Below are 12126 nucleotides of genomic sequence, written 5' to 3' on the forward strand. Positions count from 1 at the left end.
AATTACTAACGACCTTCTAACAGCTGCAGACAAAGGACTTGTCTCCATTCTTGTTTTACTAGATCTTAGTGCTGCATTTGACACTATTGATCATACAATCCTGTTACAGAGATTAGAACACTTAGTCGGAATTAAAGGAACTGCACTAAGCTGGTTTAAGTCTTATTTCTCTGAGCGATCCCAATTTGTTAACATTAACGATAAACCCTCCAAGCACGCCAAAGTTAGCCATGGCGTTCCTCAAGGCTCAGTGCTTGGACCAATTCTATTTTCGTTATATATGCTTCCTCTAGGACATATTATTAGGAAACACTCAATTAATTATCACTGCTACGCAGACGATACCCAATTATATCTGTCAATTAAGCCAGATGAAAGTGGTCAGTTAGCAAGACTTCAAACGTGTGTTGAGGATATAAAATCCTGGATGACCCACAACTTCCTGATGTTAAACTCAGACAAAACGGAAGTTATTGTGATAGGACCAACGCACTGCCGAACTTCGTTTTCGAAAGACATAGCTACTCTGGATGGTATTGCCCTGGCCTCCAGCACTGCTGTCAGAAATTTGGGAGTTATTTTTGATCAGGATATATCCTTCAACGCCCATTTAAAACAAACCTCAAGAATAGCCTTTTTCCATCTTCGCAACATTGCCAAAATTAGGAAATATCCTGTCTCAGAATGATGCTGAAAAACTAGTCCATGCATTCGTTACTTCTAGACTAGATTACTGCAATTCCTTATTATCAGGTTGCCCAAATAAGTCCCTTAAGACTCTCCAGCTGATCCAGAATGCTGCAGCACGTGTTCTGGCCGAGAACTAAGAGAAGAGATCATATTTCTCCTGTATTAGCTTCTCTGCATTGGCTTCCTGTGAAATCTAGGATCGAATTTAAAATCCTCCTCCTCACTTACAAAGCTCTAAATGGTCAAGCACCATCATACCTAGAAGAGCTCTTAGTACCTTATTGTCCCACTAGGGCACTGCGCTCCCCGAATCGCGGGGGCTACTGCGTGGTTCCTAGAGTCTCTGGAAGTAGACTGGGGGCCAGGGCCTTCAGCTATCAGGCTCCGCTTCTGTGGAACCAGCTTCCAGTCTGGGTTCGAAGGGCAGACACCGTCGCCACATTCAAGAGTAAACTGAAAACCCTCCTCTTTGACAAAGCTTATAGTTAGGGAGTGAGGAGTTGCAGCGTCCACCTAACCCGGCCCACCTGCTTCTCCTCGTAGTTAGTTATGCTATTACAATTCTAGACTGCAGGGGATGCTGTTTCCTTCCTATGACACACTGAGCTGCTCTCTCTTCTCTACTTGTTACTTCTGTATGCATCCTGTCCCAGAATTGCTTGTTACTAATCTAGCTCTGGGGAGTTTACTCCCCGGAGTCCTTATGTTTCTTCTTCGCAGAGCTATGCTCTGTGATTCTCTGCAAATCCCGGCCGCATCCTGCTGCATCCTGCTGCATCCGCCGCATCCACCCATGCTCTGCAGCGCCACGCTACATCCCGCAACGCCCTGCTGTGATGTTCCTATGCACAGAGTAGTCTGGATCCGGTATAGGGGACAGCACTACTCAGTATGACACGATGTGCCCTGCTATGACATGAACTTCCACGATAACCTTCGAAGTCACTGTGACCTTTAATGTGACTATTACGCCACTGTTCATCACACCCCCAACCGGCCCGTCAGACACCGCCTACCAAGAGTCTGGGTCTGCCGAGGTTTCTTCCTAAAAGGGAGTTTTTCCTTGCCACTGTCGCGATAGCCACTGCTAATGCTTGCTCTTGATGGAATTACTGTAATTGTTGGGGTTTTGGAAATTACAGAGTGTGGTCTAGACCTACTCTATCTGTAAAGTGTCTCGAGATAACTTTTGTTATGATTTGATACTATAAATAAAATTGAATTGAATTGAATTGAATTAGAATGTCTTCTCTCATAATATGACAGCAGTGATGTGAGTAATACTGCACCAGCGGGTATGCAGAAAATCTCTGATGTGATTTAAAGCTAAAGCTCATTCCACTCTGATCAGCCTCTGGGCTACACTGTGTAGGCATGCACGATCTATCAGACATTTAATAATCACCTATAACTGCTTAAACATAAAATATATAATGTTCTGCCGCAAGGGGTCTCTCAACTGAAAACATGGAAGTAAACACGGACTGATGACGTTGTGAGGTTTGGGAATTTTTGTCCTCATTGTTAACCACCATTGCCGTTTAAATGCATCTGTTTACAGATTAGATAATGTATTAAAGTTGTATTTACGTTACGTAATTCTAATGAAATAGCTGGAGTTTTGTTCCGACGCGGCCAGACGCTGGTGCCTGGGGTCTGATATGGTCTGTGTTCCTTATTGCTGTTAGCATCGTTAACTGCGGTCAAACAAGTCGACACTCAGACCTCTGTAGTCAAATCAGCCAAAGCTAAAATTCTAGTGCACTCGTACTGACATTGACACCCCTGTCCCATGGCCTAAACTCTGTAGCCCTCCTGCTCCATTCTGGTGATCTCGGAGACAAGCAGGTCCTTCTTCTCCTTGTCTGCTCTAGACTATAAGCTGAGTTGGTCACAACATCCGAGGCATGCCCGCCCTGTCTGGACCCTGCCCATCATCTCCTGGTTTTGCAGTCTGCTCACCACCTTCTGCACATCTACTCAGCCCTCCATTTCCTTTCTGTTGCCATTCGGACATGCGCATCCCTCACTGCCTTGTCGAAGGAGTCCCTTAACTCCATTACCAGTCTCGACTTCTCCTGCATGTATCAGAGGGTGATAAAATTCAGGGGTATGCAGTGAGTTCCAATGTAAGTATAGGCCTGCTGCAGAGAAGCACCATGGGAGCCCTATTGCAGATGAAGAAGTTGGCCTTAGCATCCATCCTGCTTATGGCTAAGGCAACTTCACACATCTTCAGAGTCCACATTATCCTTGGGTACAATGTGAAGTTGTAGCTGGCTTGAGTCTATCTTGGCCAGGCCTTCTGACAGCTGCTGAAGGATAATTTTGCCCATCCCCTTGTCTGAGAGGCTAGCTGTGCATCGCCTTTCCAAGTTCAGATATGCTGATCTGTGATGAGGGATGTTTTCCACTCCGATGCTGAAGGTGACCTTGTCGTTTTGCTCCCCTTTCTTGACGGATGGCCTCAAACTTTGCCATAAATAGGATAGGGGAGATGGAGCATCCCATAACAATCGGTAATTTCAACTGCTGCCAGCAAAAGGTGAAGTTCTGCATCATGAAGCACATCTACATGTCCTGGAAGTAGGTCATTACCATGGCCTCCCTTTGGGATAGAAACCACCACTGCCCTTTGCCACACAGATGGGATGCTCTTCTTGGTCCAGGCAACTCTCATGAGGATCCATAGGAGCTTCAGCCCTCTTGGACAGTTATTATACAACTTGTACAGTATTCTAATGCTGATGCTGATATTGCTAGCATGATCACCTGCCGGACCTCAATGAGTTTGGGTAGTGATGCATCAAACAGGGCAGATGGTTCTGGAGGCTTCGGTATGTAGTCTGGTGGGCCTAGGGGCTCGTTCCTTGAAGGGTCGCTGTACTGAGTGTGCATGCATTCCTCTAGCTCTTCTTTAGAGGCTTCCAGTGTTCCTCTGGCTTTTCCTTTCAGGAGCCCACATGCGTAGCGGAATGGATTCTTGAAGAAGTTTGCAGTCTTCTTCTCTTTCCTTTTCTTTCATCGCCAGATGTGCTCTGCCCTCCCTAGGTTGGCAAGCCTTAATCTGCCAGCGCTTTCAGTGGGTGATCAGGTTTATCTTGACATAAAGGACTGAGAAGTCTATCAAAACGAAGCAAACAGCTGGGTGGCGCCATTACCAATCCGCTCCACCAGGCAGTGCCTTCCAAGTAACAAAGAGCAAGCAATGAAGCATCTTTATTCTCTCAATTCAATTCAATTCAATTTTATTTATAGTATCAAATCATAACAAGAGTTATTAGTGTGCATTTAGTGTGACAGTGGCAAGGAAAAACTTCCTTTTAGGGAGAAACCTCGGGTGGTGAGGAAAACTTCCTTTTAGGGAGAAACCTCGGACAGACCCAGGCTCTTGTTAGGCGGTGTCTGGCGGTGCCGGTTGGGGGTGTGATGAACAGTGGCAATAATAGTCTCAATAAAGATAATGGAACTATGACTACAAATAGTTGTTGTAGTAGTTCATGGCGTAGCAGGGCACTGCAGGGCATAGCAGGACGTAGCAGGGCACTGCAGAACGTAGCAGAGCGTAGCAGGGTGTAACAGTGCATAGCCGGGCACGGAGCAGGACCACGGCTACAGCTGCAACCATGATTTAGGTGCCACCCTAATCCAAGGAAAACTGCTGGGCGAAAAAAACAAAACATAAGGACTCCGGGGAATAAGCTCCCCAGAGCTAAATTAGTAACAAGCATTTCTGGGACATGGATGCACACAGATGGAAAGAAAGAGGAGAGAGGAGTTCAGTGTGTCAACGGAAGTCCCCCGGCAGTCTAAAACTATAAAAGCATAATTAAGAGCTGGTGCAAGGCAAACCCGAGCCAGTTCTATAAGGGTTGGTAGATCTGGAAAACACTGGACAGAAAACATTACATGAGGAAGCAGTACATTGACTTCATGCAGAAAATGTTGGAAAACGAGCATTCAGAGCCTGCTCCTCCACTGAAGAAACATAAAGAACACTGGTACTTACCGTCATTCGGCATATATCACCCTCAGAAACCTTACCAGCTAAGAGTGGTATTTGATTCAAGTGCTGAATATGAAGGAGTGTCCTTAAACAAAGTGCTGCTTAGTGGTCCTGATTTGAACAACAGCCTTTTGGGGGTCCTACGTTTCAGAAAAGAATCTGTTGCATTCACAGCTGATATACAGCAAATGTTTTATTGTTTTGTTGTACACAAAGACCACAAAAACTACCTCATGTTCCTTTGGTATGAAGACAATGATCTCAGCAAGAAGGCGAGGGACTACAGAATGAAAGTCCATGTGTTTGGAAATAGTCCCTCAACAGCCGTGGCTATTTATTGCATGAGGCGCGCTGCGGCAGAGGGTGAGAGAGAGCATGGCGCTGATGCCAAGCAGTTTGACTAAGACATTTTTATGTTGATGATGGACTTGCATCTGCATCAACCCCTGAAGAAGCGATTGACATCCTAACAAGATCACAGAAGATGCTAGCTGACTCCAACCTGAAATTTCACAAGACAGCATCCAACAGCCACAAAGTTATGGAAGATGTTCGAGCTGATGAGCGGGCCAAGGATCTGAAGGATTTGGACCTTAGGTCAGATGATCTCCCCTTACAGTGCAGCTTGGGGGTCCTGTGGAACCTGGAAACAGACAGTTTCACATTCAAAGTGTCTCAAGAGGAAAGACTATACACTAAGAGAGGTGTTTTGGCCACAGTCAACAGTTTGTATAACCCCTTAGGATTTGTGGCTCCAATAACAACGCAGGGAAAAGCTCTCCTTCGTGAACTCTCAGCTGAGCAGAATGACTGGGATTTTCCTTCAGAAAAGGAGGAATGGAGTAGGTGGAAAGAATCATTGAAAGATCTCCAACGTCTCCAGATAGCAAGGTGCTATGTTCCGTTCCCACAGTCCTCTGCTCAAATAAAAGACCTGTGCATCTTTTTGGATGCCTCCATAACGGCAATTGGAGCCATTGCCTACTTAAAGTCTATCGACAGTGAAGGTCAGCGGTACATTGGATTCATTATGGGCAAATCTAAACTAGACCCACAACCCGCACATACCGTCCCACGACTAGAGTTGTGCACAGCTGTTCTAGCTGTGGAGCTTTATGAGCTAGTCAGAGATGAGATAGACATTAACGTGGATGCTGTGAAATTCTTCACAGACAGTAAGATCATCCTTGGATACATTCACAACATCACTAGGAGATTTTACACATATGTTGCAAACAGAGTGACTCGCATCTGTAAGACTTCACATCCTGAACAGTGGCATTACATCTCTACAGAGAACAATCCAGGCCACCAGACCTGTCCATGCTTCTCACCTTCAACAAACAAATTGGCCCTCGGGACCATCATTCTTAACACAATCCAATCCAGAGCCAGCCCAGACTGACATTTTCGCTCTAGTGGAACCTGAAATAGTTGTGGAGATACAACCTGATGTAACAACTTTTATCACAACTTCAGAAACACACTTAAAGTCACATCGTCTCATCTGTTATCTTCAAATGTGTCATCTGTCATAAGCTCAGAGGAACACTACGGATCCAAAAGATGGCAGACTTACCAGCTGACAGGCTTTCACCAATGCCACCCTTTACCAACGTTGGACTTGATGTCTTTGGTCCATGGATGGTGATGACACGTAGCACAAGGGGAGGCAGTGCAGACAATAAAAAGTGCGGGGTACTTTTCACATGCGGTACTTTTCACATGCATGTCATCAAGAGCTGTGCACATTGAGCCTATGGAATTCATGACCACATCCAGCTTCATAAATGTATTGAGAAGATTTTTCTCAGTACGTGGACCTGCCAAGCTTCTTCGCTCTGACAGAGGCACTAATTTTATTGGTGCCTGTAAAGAATTGAAAATCGACCCCAGTGATGCTACATTAAACAGCTACCTTCAGGAGAAAAACTGCAAATGGCAGTTTAATCCCCCACATTTCTCACACATGGGTGGATCGTCGGAAAGACTCATCGGGATAGCCATGCAGATCCTGGATGCCATGCTTCTTCAGTCTGTACATACTCTGCTCACACATGAGGTACTGAGTACCTTGATAGCTGAAGTGATGGTAATAATGAATGCCCGACCATTAGTGCCAGTGTCTACCGACCCAGACATACCAACTGTTTTTGTCATATAATATAAAATAAGTGGAGCAGCGTGATTGAGCTTTATTTTATAAAATAAATAAGTAAAAATAAATAAGTATACACTTATTTATTTTTTGGCTTTAAACCTCTATTGTTTGCTGTGATTTTCCTATATTGTTTGCTGTGGTTTTCTTATATTGTTTGCTGTGGTTTCTATATATTGTTTGCTGTGATTTTCTTATGTTTGCCGTGGTTTTACGTTATATGTGCTGTGGACTATTTATTTTCCTCTCTCTCACAAACTGCAACAATAGACACTAATTGACACACCTGTAGAACCCCGTTCATCATCTCTGATTTGCCAGCTGATCAGACCACTCCCAATAAAAGGAGGCTAGATCTCTTACCAGAGGGAACGCGCTGGACGGATGGACGTGCTGTGTGCTGTGTGCTGTGTGCTGTGTGCTGTGTGCTGTGTGCTGTGTGTTGTGTGCTGTGTGCTGTGTGCTGTGTGCTGTGTGCTGTGTGCTGTGTGCTGTGTGCTGTACGGAGTAGCAGCGGATTGGATTGCTGAGCTTCTGTTCTCTCGGAGTCACTGCTGGCTGGATCTCTTGTGCCCTGGTGCCGATCCCTAGACTCTGCGATGTCAACGCTCGCAAAACTCCTACTGAAGGGAAGTGGTCCTTGTTATCCTGCACTGATACATGTTTAGCTTGTTTCGGCATTTGAGCTCGAGCCGTTATTAGTAGATGTCAATTTCTGTGAAGGTGCCAGACCCAGCAGCTGACGGCAGAGCAGCGGAGCCGCAATACTGTTGATGGGCCTACATGAAATGTATAAAAGGAAAGTCGTCACTTTTATCACCTGACACTGTTTTGAAATTGCCGGACAAGGATCGGGCTGCGATTGATTTTATAATTTCCTTACTGACAGAAGCAGAGCGGCACCCCGGAATTCCTGGTCCCGGACTTCTGGATACGGAACGGACTACTTGAAGCACCGTGAGAGCGAGACATTCTGTGCCGGCGGCAGAGGAAAACCCGGAGCTAACTCCAGTCGGGACTGAACTTGGATAGGCTTTTACCCTGGGACAGAGCATTGAATTATTCCTTGGGTTTAATTGTCTCCTAGGTCTTTACTTGAGATGTTATTTTAATGTTTTAAACTTAACTTTTAATGGCGATAGATAGATAGATAGATAGATAGATAGATAGATAGATAGATAGATAGATAGATAGTTTCTCGCTGTGTTGGTGTGGCCCGGGAATCTAGTTTTATTTAAAAGTAGCAAACTTCTTCCAAAAGCAGCTGTTACATTTTCACGCCGGCAATGATCTTAACTTAGAAGACCAGTGCTCTATCGGCATCATCTGGCAACTTTGACCCAGCAAAGCAGAAGTAAAAACAATAAAAGAAGGAACTGTGAAAGTGTTTCTGAGACCAATCTTTGAGATGGTTGTTCTTTGATCTGAGGGACAGTAAAAAGATGTTCTCTGTATCACTTTTGTGTTAAATCTTTTTTAATATGTTTGTGGCACAACCTTATTGTGCCAGGCAGTGAGTGTTCTGACCTCTCTGAAGTAAATTAAGAGTTTGGTTTTTTTTTTTAACATTTTGTTAACCTTTTGGCTAACCAGCAGCAATAGCAGAGTGCCAGTGCTGTTTTCTCCTTCTGCATTTTTTTCTTTCTACATTTTTACTCTTTGTTACAGTTTTACAGTATAAAACAATAAGGAAAGGAAAGTTTCTTTGTCGAACCCCAAGAAAAGTTATGCCTTGTGTTTATTACTTTACACTGTTAGCTAACTGTTGGACTTTGAAGAAGCAACTCATTGCAAGGACAGTATACGTTTACTTTGTTAGTCGATTATCCATTTCAGTCCTATCTAGGTCTGTCATAATTGGGATGTCTAACTGTTTTAGAAATTTGGACTGCATCTGTGTGTTTTCTAGGTATTCTGATTGATAAAGGGATTGATAGTATTTCCTAAAGGAGGAGTTTGATTGCATTTTTTTAATCCTCAATGCAAGGACTTTGCAAGCTTTATCACCCTGGTCATAATAGGACTGTTTCAACTAAAGGAGATTTGCAGTAATGGTTCAAGTAGAGACCAAAACAAGCTCTTTATACTTATCTGAGCTATACTTTTTGGTATAGTTCTACCTCCAAAGCTTTAGTGGGTCTTTGACTTAAAGCTTGTATATCTTATCACACCCCGAATATAGGCCTTCAAACTAGAGTGTGGATCAGGCCGCATTTTTTTGTCCAAGCTCGGCCCGCGTCCGACAGAGCAGTAACCGAACCCGGCCCGAGCCCGACAGGCATTAAAGGAGAACTCCGGGCAATTTTTATGTTTATCTTGATCGCTATATGTATAGGAGTACTGTCGATAGCAAAAAAAAAAAGAGCCGAATCGGTGCTAGCAACACGGAGTTGCTGCAGCTAATGCCGAGAGCTCCCACTCAGCTAAAACAGCAGTTATGGGGGCATAAGATAAAGAGTGCCTTTGTGCCTCTTAACAGACACAAAATGCAATTAAAATGTCTGTGCAACACGAACAGGGCCCTTACATGACAACAAGATGCGTTTCGCAACTTAGCCATTGTTTAAATTCACCTACCCTCTTAGCTGCTAGCTGCTCGTTGGGATGAGTGAGTGTGTTCAGCCAGGCTCGTTAATAATCACCACGCAGCAGTTCCATGTGTATTTGTAGCATATATATCCATTTTGTGTGCTGTCGTTGGTGAATATGAGTCTCTGCAGTGGCGAATTGTGTGGTAGTTTCCTTAGCCAGGCTAGCAGCCCCGACCGGGCATCCGTCTACTTCCTCCCCGCCTGCCGCTGCCGACAACAATCCACAGGCGCACGCTGGTCTGGTGGATGTCCTCCAGAGGACAGTTCATGCTTTCAGCGAAAATTTTTATTCCCCCGAATGCAATTATAGGTAATTGAGCACTGTAGTGGTTATGATCATATCAGAGACTATGTAACTACATGGAAACAGACCAAATGATGCCTGTTTCTTGTAAAGTAACTAGCATTACAGAAGGCTGTAGCCTTGCGCTGAAGCCCCGTGGGATTTCAGTTGTAGCAGGAAAAGGTAAACAACGGAGCGTAGTGTGTGAAGAGTGAAGAACGGAGGTGTTCACAAGGGAAGAAGCTTGGAGTAACGTAACTATGGAGCTAGAGCTAGCCTCCATTAACGCTATTCGTAATAGTATTACAAGAAACGGGCATCATTTGGTCTGTTTCCATGTAGTTACATAGTCACTGATAGGATCACTTCAGTGCTCAATTACCTATTTATGAGGGGGGAATAAACTAAAAATTTCACCGTGAAAGCATGAACTGTCCTCTGGAGGACATCCACCAGACCAGCGGGCGCCTGTGGATTGTTGTTGGCAGCGGCAGGCAAGGGAGGCGGGGAGGAAGTAGACGGATGCCCGGTCGGGGCTGCTAGCCTGGCTAAGGAAACTACCACACAATTCGCCACTGCAGAGACTCATATTCACCAACGACAGCACACAAAATGGATATATATGCTACAATACACATGGAACTGCTGCGTGATGATTATTACCGGAGCCTGGCTGAACACACTCACTCATCCCAGACGGCAGCTAGCAGCTAAGAGGGTAGGTGAATTTAAACAATGGCTAAGTTGCTAAACGCATCTTGTTGTCATGTAAGGGCCCTGTTCGTGTTGCACAGACATTTTAATTGCATTTTGTGTCGGTTAAGAGGCACAAAGACACTCTTTATCTTATGCCCCCATAACTGCTGTTTTAGCTGAGTGGGAGCTCTCGGCATTAGCTGCAGCAACTCCGTGTTGCTAGCACCGATTCGGCTCGTTTTTTTTTTGCTATCGACAGTACTCCTATACATATAGCGATCAAGATTAACGTAAAAATTGCCCGGAGTTCTCCTTTAAGATATTTATATCCAAGCCCGACACAGTTAAAATCTCGTTTTTTTTCTCATACTAATGACACATATGTTTGTTTGTGTGGAAAGCCCGCTTTTATTAAGCAACTGTAGGAAGGCATTCGGAAATGTCAACAGATGAGCGCATCAGCACACACGGGGCAACAAGTGCACGTTAACACAGGCGCACACCTACATAATAAGCTTTTTTAAATTTAAAATGTTCAATGCCTTATCGCGCTGATGTGACTGAGCCCGGCCCGGCCTGTCGGGTACCGTCGGGTCCCGACGGGCTCAGTTCGGGTATCCATCCTCTACTTCAAACACCTCCCATTTTATGCCTGCACTTATCTGATCTGTATAAGTAGCTATCAATATTGTCACTGAGAAATTTGACAAATGTTGGGTCTTAAAGCCTCTTTGTTGGGAGTCGCTATCTAGGTAGTCTATATCCTCGCCGATGTCCGTTTCTTTCTTGCTTTCTTTGTGTTGGAATTTTAAACTCCGGTGGATTTATGAGGACTATGGTTAACTGTTCCTCAGATCTCTGCAGATAAATCCAGACAGCTAGCTAGACTATCTGTCCAATCTGAGTTTTCTCTCGCACAACTAAAACAACCTTTGAACATACATGTTCCACCAAAACAAGTTCCTTCCCCAGGCTATTTTGCAGCGGATCCATGCGGAGCTTAGCACCACCCATGATGATTGTGATTGGTTTAAAGAAATGCCAATAAAGCAGAGCACATTTTTCTCCCATCCCAGAATGCTATGTGGACTGGCCAGACCCTCCTCCGCACTGTGGTATCAAAAGACCCTGTAGTCCCCCATACATTCCCACCAGTGAAATGCACAAATATAACCCCCTATGTGCTTACAGTCTTTTTTTCTATTCTACAGTATAGTGAGCACATTATGAAAAATGAATGAATTATATGAATCTTAAAAAAAAATTCTATATATATTAGCCTATTAAAACAAATCAGCTTTATTAATATTTAGGCATACCCTTAAACATCCTAAGAACAGCTTCTTCGGATACAAAATTATATATTTCCCTCCTTTCAATCGAAACAGTATTGTCTCTCAAGTGCTAGTGTGACGTTAAGCCTATGGCGTTGGGCAGTTTTAATGACAACATTTTTATTGGTACTATTTAGCAACACAATTGAGAACTATAATGTTCTATTTTTCTTCTGGAGCTGCTCCGACATGGATGGACATGGAGTCATGCTCCTTTAAGGTACCATTGCATTTATCCCTGTATTCAGCTAAGCTAAAGTACTTAGAACACATACTGTTTACCTTACAGTTCATAATATGGATGTATGGTATAAGGTAGTCTCGCTTTGCCAGACCCTCCTCCAAATTTGCTAAGCACCGGAGAAAAG

This window comes from Perca fluviatilis, chromosome 8 (assembly GCF_010015445.1).
Source record: "Perca fluviatilis chromosome 8, GENO_Pfluv_1.0, whole genome shotgun sequence".
Lineage (NCBI taxonomy): Eukaryota > Metazoa > Chordata > Actinopteri > Perciformes > Percidae > Perca > Perca fluviatilis.